The 9,116-nt window shown below is 36.9% G+C and overlaps 1 pseudogene; it reads left to right on the forward strand.

Moving 5' to 3' along the window:
* Positions 1–232: 232 nt before the first annotated feature.
* Positions 233–4,485, forward strand: LOC120159238 (annotated as a pseudogene).
* Positions 4,486–9,116: the final 4,631 nt, after the last annotated feature.

Consider the following 9,116-nt stretch of genomic DNA (forward strand, 5'->3'; position numbering starts at 1 on the left):
TAAAACATTTACAATAAATAAAATAACAGAATTTAAAATTATTAACATATCGACAAAAGACTCGATATATGATTCTCATCTAAACACGATAACCTGCCTGTCATTTTATAACTGCAAAAAAATAATAAAAAATTATTACAATAAAATGTAATAATATAATAATTTATTAAATAATTATAATTTAATAACAAAAATTAGTTTCTAAAAATACTTAATCTCTTTCTTTTCTTTCCTTTCATTTTCTCTCTATTAGATCTCTCTTATTCTTCTTATTCCAAGTCTTTTCTCTTGTTCTTTTCTTTTCCAAGAACTGCCCTTTCCCGCATTCACTTCAACAAGCTCTTCCTCTTCTCACTCACATTACAGATAAAATCACCCGAAGGGAAAGAGAGGGGAAAGGGGAAGGAAATTAGAGTGACCCCATTTCTTGTTTTAGTGAGAGGAGAAAAAAAGAAAGCGAAATGTCGCATCTTGGTGAAAAGCCAGTACCGGAGGTAGGTCGTGATATTGATAAACTCGCCGATCAAGTACGTGACTCATTGAGTTACGATGATAACAAGCCTGATTTCCGTGAACTCGATCTGGGTTCACCCGTGTCTCCGCTCCGAACCGGGCAACAGAGTCTCACGATGACGACCACCACTACCACGACGACGACGAGTTCCAGTTCGTCTAGATCCGTTTCGGGTTGGAACTCGTCTAACACGACCGCTAGGAGATCTGAATCGGGTCGGAATAACCACTCGGGTGAGCTTTCCGGCTCCAGTGAAACCAGCCCAACTGCTTCAACTGGGAATATCAAACCGTCTCATACAAGATCCAAATCCAGCATTACCACGTCCCACCCGCTGATCTATTCGGGTCAGAGCACCGTCAACTCGCCGCCAGTCAACGTTCTTCCGACCGGAAACATATGCCCTTCGGGGAAAATCATTAAAACCGGCATGGCGGTGAACCGAAGCTCCAAAACTGACGTTTTAGGCTCTGGGTCGGGTAATTATGGTCATGGCAGCATAATGCGGGGCGGTGGAGTGGGAGCTGGACCCGTTACAGCCTCTAAAGGTGGTGCCTTTAAACCCAGTAACACCCTCGGAATCCGTGGGAATGCGAGTGATTTAATGCGGAAAGCAATGGAGAACTCGGAACCTGAGGAAGTCAAGAGAGTCGGGAATGAGATGTACAAAAAAGGACATTTTTTAGAGGCTTTGAGTTTGTACGATAAGGCTATAGCTTTGTCACCGGGGATTGCGGCTTACCGGAGTAACCGAGCCGCTGCATTGACGGCTTTAGGGAGAGTAGGAGAGGCAGTGAAGGAATGTGAAGAAGCTGTTAGATTGGATCCAAATTATGGGAGGGCTCATCAGAGACTAGCTTCATTGTTGTTAAGGTGAAAAGAGCAATATTGGTTACATATACGTATATACATATTTGGTGTTCTATCTCTATCTTCATTGGTGATGGAAAGAGTGTCGGTGGAAATATTTTTTGTTAATTTTCTTGAATTTGTGGTTTTGTTGAAAAGAAGTTTTTTTTATCTACATTGGTAACAGGGTTTCTGTATATGAAAGGAGTGAATAGTGTTAGATCCATTTATTCTTTTGTTTGATCTTCACAATTCTGCACACTCAATTCTTTTCCTTTATGATATGAATTTTCTTAATATCTCATTGTGGTTGTTTGCATTTATAAGATTAGGACTACTCATCTCCTTTTGAATATCTCAGAGCAATCCGGTGCAATGTAAAGGATTGTGTTGTCAATCGTTTGCTCCAAATGATTGACTTGTAAGTTATTTTAGAAGGATCCACGGCCAAAGGGTATTAGGTAGTTGACGAATCTGTCTGCTATGTTTCTATCTAATTTGGAAATTAGACACCAATGTGTTTCGGTGTTTACTTTTATTGATCCCGACTTTTCTCATTTAAGGATTGTAGGCATTCTGAAATCACTTCTTATTTATCAGTATTAGCCAAATGCTTACATTTTTAAGTTATTTCAATTGTATAAAATGTGTCTAAATGTTTAGGTTGCTCCGATTTAACTCCGTTCGATTTCAGGGTAGGGCATGTTGAGAATGCTAGGAAGCACTTATGTTTTCCCGGGCAACCACAAGATCCGACAGAGTTGCAGAAAGTTGCAGGCAGTGGAAAGGCATCTTAACAACTGTACAGATGCTCGGAGAATTAGGGACTGGAGAGGTGCATTAAGGGAGGCCGATGCTGCTATTGCTGCAGGAGCAGACTTTTCCCCTCAGGTAAAAATCTTGTCCAAAACTTTCTATCTTTAAATTTTGAAGAATTTGTGCAGTTAATAGACATTGAAAATGGCTGAACTGGTTCACATTGGATTTACAGCTTTTTATGTGTAGAGTGGAAGCCCTTTTAAAACTGCATCAACTTGATGATGCTAAATCAAGCCTTTCTGTTGTTCCTAAATTAGAACAATGCACCACCTCACAACCTACGTACTTTGGGATGCTTGTCGAAGCTTATCTCTTTCTTGTCCAAGCACAAATGGAGATGGTACTTGGGAGGTTAGTTTAAAAAAAATTACTATGCTTCATCTGATATGAGATGCCAGAGACTTTGAGACTAGAATTTGAAAATTGATGACAGAAATATTGCAGGTTTGAGAACGCGGTTACAGCTGCTGAGAAGGCTGGGCAGGTTGATGCTCGAAATGTTGAAGTTTTCTGTACTGCTTAGCAATGTGAGGTTGGTTGCCAGAGCACGAGCACGTGGGAATGATCTATTCAAATCGGAAAGGTTCACTGAGGCCTGCTCAGCATATGGGGATGGGCTTAGGCTTGATCCATTGAATTCTGTTCTTTATTGTAACAGAGCAGCATGTTGGTTTAAGCTTGGACGGTGGGAGTCTTCTGTTGAAGACTGCAACCAGGCTTTAAGCATCCAACCAAACTACATAAAAGCCCTTCTTCGAAGGGCAGCGTCTAATAGCAAGGTAAGCAATTCTTTGAAGCTTTCTTTCATTATAAGGATAACCATCTTTATGTATAGGTGTACCCGAATTTGTTGATTCATAACAAGCATCTGTCATTGTGAACTACAGCTTGAGAGATGGGCTGAGGCTGTCCGAGATTATGAAGTTTTGAGAAGGGAACTACCGGATGACAATGAAGTTGCTGAATCTCTTTTTCATGCTCAAGTTGCATTGAAGAAATCTCGCGGTGAAGAGGTTTATAAAATGAAATTTGGTGGTGAAGTAGAAGAAGTGTCCAGTCTTGAGCAGTTCAGAGCTGCTATATCTCTGCCAGGTAGGTGTTGACCTTACATGTATTTCATATTCAGTATTTCAAATGTTCTCTCTCCCCATTTTTCTATCTTGGATTCCTCTTGAGAGTTAATTTTGACCCACAGTCATCTCTGTTGTCCATTTTAAGAAGGCATCTGACCTGCGATGCAAACAGATATCTCCATTTGTGGATGCTCTCTGTGGTCGTTACCCCTCCATAAATTTTCTAAAGGTAAATGGTCCGTTTTTCTTTCTCCTTGGTTTATTCGTTTTTCCCATTCTCCTTTAGATAAATGCAATGCACCAAGAATGACGATTTGTTCTCTACTATTTGTCCTCTCTTTTGGAGTAAAGGTGGACATCAACGAGATTCCAGTGAATGTGATGATCGTACCAACATTCAAGATATACAAAAAGGGTAATCGGGTGAAGGAGCTTGTGCGCCCGAATCGAGAAATGCTGGAGCACTCGATGAGGCATTACAGCTTTTAGAACTAAAGAGTAGTGATTGTACTGCACTCCCGGCCCACCCCCTCTTTTTGCGATTAGTTCTCGCTGTACCCAAACGTCTATTTTGTTGGGAACTCTTCCACTACCCTTCCAATCTTTCCTCACCACCACATAAGGATCACCAGGTACCTGTGATGTAAAACCAGAGCCTACATAATAATCCCAGTAGCAGTCAATGCCAGAGGAACCCCAGATAAAGAGTAGCATTTAGTTCCCTTTGGCAGTTTTAATTTTTTCATTCATTCCCCATTGCTCTAGGGTTCCCTGTTCTTTCCTCCTTTCACCCTTTTCCTTAATCCCACGCCCTTTCTTTTTCGATTTCCAAGTAGGTCAGCCTGGTTCTTGTATCACTTCTTTCATTCAATGTGTTGGGGGGGGGGGGGAGAAAAAGAGAAAAGTGAAATGTGTACAATTTGATTACAAGTGGTTACTTAAATGTGTACAATTTGATTACAAGTGGATACTTAGTTACATTTTAGAGATACAGTGAGAGGACTGGCAAGCAGGCTGGTAGTAGAGGAGAATCTGTACATGTATATATGTGATGATATATACAAAATCATCTGAAGAAGCCATTAGGGAGATTGGTGGATATCTGGTGGGTACTTAGTTTACTGGGATAGTGAAAGAAGGATGAAATATGTTGTCATTAATATATTGTTGTTCCTTTGTTTTTTTTCCTTCTCTCAACCATTTCATCAATAAAAAATTTCCTATTTTTTCTATCTGCAACTGCAAATTATTAATTAATTGTTTTCATTTATCTGATGTGCCATGGAACTCCTCAAGACTTGGTCTTGGTTGGTTTTTCCTTATTAAATAGTGGGGGGTAGTTGGCACCATTTATTGCTCTGTATGTGTGTGTCCTATAGGGTAGGGATAAGAACTAAAACACCATTATCTGTTTCTCAAGTCATTAACGCATGTTATGGCTAATCCCACTATAGGGTTTAAAGTTGTTGAATGACATTGTCATGTTAGGGACTAGAAATAGGGAAGGACCTCCGTGAAAAATTTTAAATTCTCATTTAAGTATTTTTTTCTTTGTATTTTGTAATGATAATCGGTTTTCGTTATCCTAAAATTTTATAAACTAATCTCCTAGCATAAAATGTTGAGTCTTTCCTTGACTCGAAAGGGTTTGTATCTCTTTTTTCTTTTCTTTACGAATTTTTTGTTGTGGGGGAAGCATTCACATGTGAGCATTTAAGTGTTGTTTTTGCCCTCTTAAAACCAAAGGGTTTAGTGGGTTTGGGGGTTCCAAAAGTGCAAATGGTGGGTGCTTAAACAAGGCCCTTCTTTTCTAGGGTGTATAGGGTTGCCCTTTTGGGCCAGGTGTTGTGCCAATGAATGAGAAAGTGGAAAATTTGTTGTTTGTGATTGGCTACAAGACAACAAATAAGAAAACAAAAGATTTATAAATAATTAATTTTTTGTGGGTATATTTTGATTTTGGGAGCTATCAGAAAGGGAAGGCCTAGTAGGGTAGTTCCAAAATGTTACAGGTTGTTCAAAGATTCCCCAATTCATAAACCTGACGGGTTTGGTTTCTAGACTTTTACCATATCTTGTCTTTTCCTATTTACTCAAGCAATTGTTGAATCCCATCCCCATCTATTGTGGGTATTTTCCAAGCAAGAATTTTGATCCTCACATCAATGGGAAACACTTGCATTTTAGAACGTTGTGTACTTTTTTATAAGGTGGACATATGGTGTCCAAAGGATGCATATAAAAAGTAAAGCTTAATTTGTTTTGGTACAACCATTGATATTTGAATCGACTCATTGGTTGATTAACCCAGAATCGAGTATTATAGAGGGTTTTTTTAGAGCGTTATTTTCAATCTTATGTGTTTCATTCTCAATGTCATTATTCGAATTCGTAACTTTACTTAATTGATTTAGTATCTCTTATCTTGCTACACATTTGTAAACTCTAGTGCTTAATTGATAACACATATTGAACTTTAATGGAAAAACCAATCAAATAGAGGATTGAATTTATAGAACTAAAAAAACAGATGGATTAAATTTTTTAAAAATTACAAGAGTACAGGGACTTGAGGCATAATTAGACCTTCGGATTCAATAAATCATGCTTTCATTAAAATTGAAATTTATATGATTATGATATGTGTGTCCACAAAGAATAATCTGACAATAATGTCAATTGGGCAAAGCTTTATTTAAACCAAAACAAATCCATCAAAATTAATTCCATTGACGTTGATGCCGATGTTGGCACGTGTAGGGTAGCACGTGTTGAAACGGGCCTACTTGGTAAAAGCCTGCCTTTTCATTCAGAAAAGGGAACGGATCCAAAACAGTACGTAAAATGTACTGCGGAATTTACCGTTTGTACGGTGTATGGTGAAACTTTTTTTGTATATTATAATAATAATGGTAAATGATTTTTAACCTTTTATGGCAGGGGAATATAGCCGTTGTGCTCCGATTTTATTCGACCGTAAAAATAAAATGCTGTTGTTCTTACTACTACCAGTCCATTATTAGTCACTGCTGCTTTGCCTTTGCTATAACCGATCGGACTCGAAAAATATATATTTTTATTAGATCAAAACCGTTAAATTTAAATATTTTTACAACTCTACCTAAGAAAAATATATATTCTTCAACTGTAAGTATCAAACAATGTTTCATACAGTAAATTCTTGCTTCCAAAATGTTAAATTTGAGGCAGATTTGGTCCTCGGAAGCCGACTAAACTTTAATAGGAATTTCCGGGTTTTAGAGCACAATGTATACATTATTATCTTACAAGTTCAGAGATGAGATCGAACTGCTTCCAATACGGAACCGAAGCGAGTTAACAGGTTGCAACCGGAAGCTTTGTGAACATCGTACTCAGGGTTTCAAATCGCAGTCACGGTCGTGTTTACCGTGATTGCGGCAATAGCAGGCCATATTGCGCCTGTAGCAGGTGCTATTGGGGGATATTGCGGGTGTAGCGGGTGCTATTGGACGCTATTGCGGGTGTAGCAGGTATATCGGAAGACAGCAATACCACTATTTTGCGGACGTTATCGCGGTCGCGGACCGCTATTTAAAATCCTGAACGTACTCTTTCAAACATTAATTCTTCCGAATTTTCCGCGTTGAATAGCTTACATTGCATAAAAAAAGTTATTTCAAGAGGGATGATGTTTCCGCCACTCGTATTACGCTCCGCTCGCATACAAACAGGTCCATTCCTTAGCTGAAAATAATCGAGGAAATCAACAGTCGGTTCTAAGAATGGCAGCATATCGGCATTTGACTCCGGTAGTGATCTAAGATAGCAAGCGCAAATTTTACCTGTCTCAACGGCATCGGCCTCATTTGTTTTCCAGTGCTTAGCAATGTTCTCCGAAAGTGGATCATCAGGATTTGGAACACTGTAGAGTGCTTGAATGCCGGCAATAAGGATAATAATGTCAGTATTACAATGCTGGCAAGAAGGGTAGATCCAACCTTATCAATGTTAGGATGATATGTCCTTGTAAGAAATCGAACCTGTTGCACTCGAATTTGTGAAGGTGCATAAAAATACAAAATATATCAGAAAGGGCAAAAATCTAATGGAAAAGTTCTGAGAATAGAATGAAGAACCGCTCCCCAGCTAACAGTCCCATGAGTGTACTATACTCATGGACAATCAGTGCAGGTGAACCAAACAATGAAGTTCAATCACCAAGAAGGATAGCGAGCAAACTCAATTCATATGATTATGAACCGACTGCAAATTATTAGAAGTTCATATGATTATATATGAACTTCCCCAACTAGCTTGGAGAGAGTTTGATATTAGAAAGCTAAGAAGGTAAGAGATAAGAACGGTTATAGAAATTAGGGTTTTAATAAATAGGATGGCATAGATAGTACATGATATCTCAATTCGTCGTGTAAACCGAAGGGCACAAAGGCAGTGCCAATTTTAGAGAGAGCGAGAGGCATTCATAAGCACTTTGAAGTACACGGACGATGCATGTGTAATATGATTCAGATGTGCTTAAACTGATTAATAAACAATTTAATATCTAAACGCGTGCTTATCATTTTTTAAATTAAGCTAAGATGATTATAAAGTAATTTCTGTTCTAAACACTCTGAATCATTTGACAATGAACGCTCAATCACCCTGCTACATTCGTTGGGGCTCGAACTCGTGATCTCTAGAAATAACAACGATTCATTTAATCACCGAAGTAAGTTGGTTCGTGTTAAACGCGTACTTATTAGTTTGGTAAAATTGGGGTGTAAATATCTTTATTGGTCGGTGCAATATTAAATTTCTCATCCGAATACAGCATATTGAAGATAAACTTGGACAGATTTTCAATTTGGTGGACCATATGTTACTTCAATGGCACATGCTTTGTGATCCCAAATAATTGAGGGACTAAAACCGAAATTAAACCTGACTCATTAAAAAAGTAAATAAAGAATTTACATGCAAAGGATCAAAACAAGAGTACTGTTCGATATTACATTTAAGGTTAAATTAGTTCAAATATCGTTCAATTTTATCATCAAATTTTGAATTAATTAAGTTAAATCATTAATATTTTAACCTTAAATGAGCATTAAAGCCTTTTTTATAGGCATTTGGACCGCCTCATTTGCTGTTTATTTCTTACCTTGTTTATCTTCTATTTATAAATATAAATATTCATTATCAAACAATTAACTCCTTAAATAGATATCACCTTATATTCATATTCTATTTATAAAAAATTATAATTAACAATGTGATGATATAATACTCTTTTTTCCGTTAATTTTAATTATATATCAATTTTATCACTAAGTTTTAAAGCATTTTAGTTTTAAATGTTGAATTTTACGATGTTAGGGAAATACCGATAATAATTCATGAAAAATCAATACTAAAATGCTCGAAATTCACTCCATGAAACCCATTCAAAATTGAAGAAAATTCATATAGTTTGATAAGCTAACACTCCGACTACTTCAATGACCATCCGATGATGCTAGATTCAATGTTTGTTGTTTGTCTTCTTAAAGGAATGTTTCTCCTTGTTTGAATTTTCGAACATACACCAAAACTCCAAAAATAATAAATTTTTCGTATATTTAATTTCGTGAGTTCTGAAAAAGTTTTGAAAAATCTAAATCAATAAAACGGTAGAGAACAATCAGATAAATACATTGGCATTTAGGCTGACCGTAGAAGATTTAGAAGAGGTTAAAAATAAGTAAAAAAAAAAAAATTGGGATACTATGTCATCTGATTATTAAAATATTAATGATTTAATTTATAATTAAAGTTTAAATTTAAAATTAATAATATAAAATTAATTTAATATTAAATAATAAAACGATATAAATTAA

This window comes from Hibiscus syriacus, unplaced genomic scaffold (genome assembly GCF_006381635.1).
Source record: "Hibiscus syriacus cultivar Baekdansim isolate YM2019G1 unplaced genomic scaffold, ASM638163v2 tig00111342_pilon, whole genome shotgun sequence".
NCBI lineage: Eukaryota > Viridiplantae > Streptophyta > Magnoliopsida > Malvales > Malvaceae > Hibiscus > Hibiscus syriacus.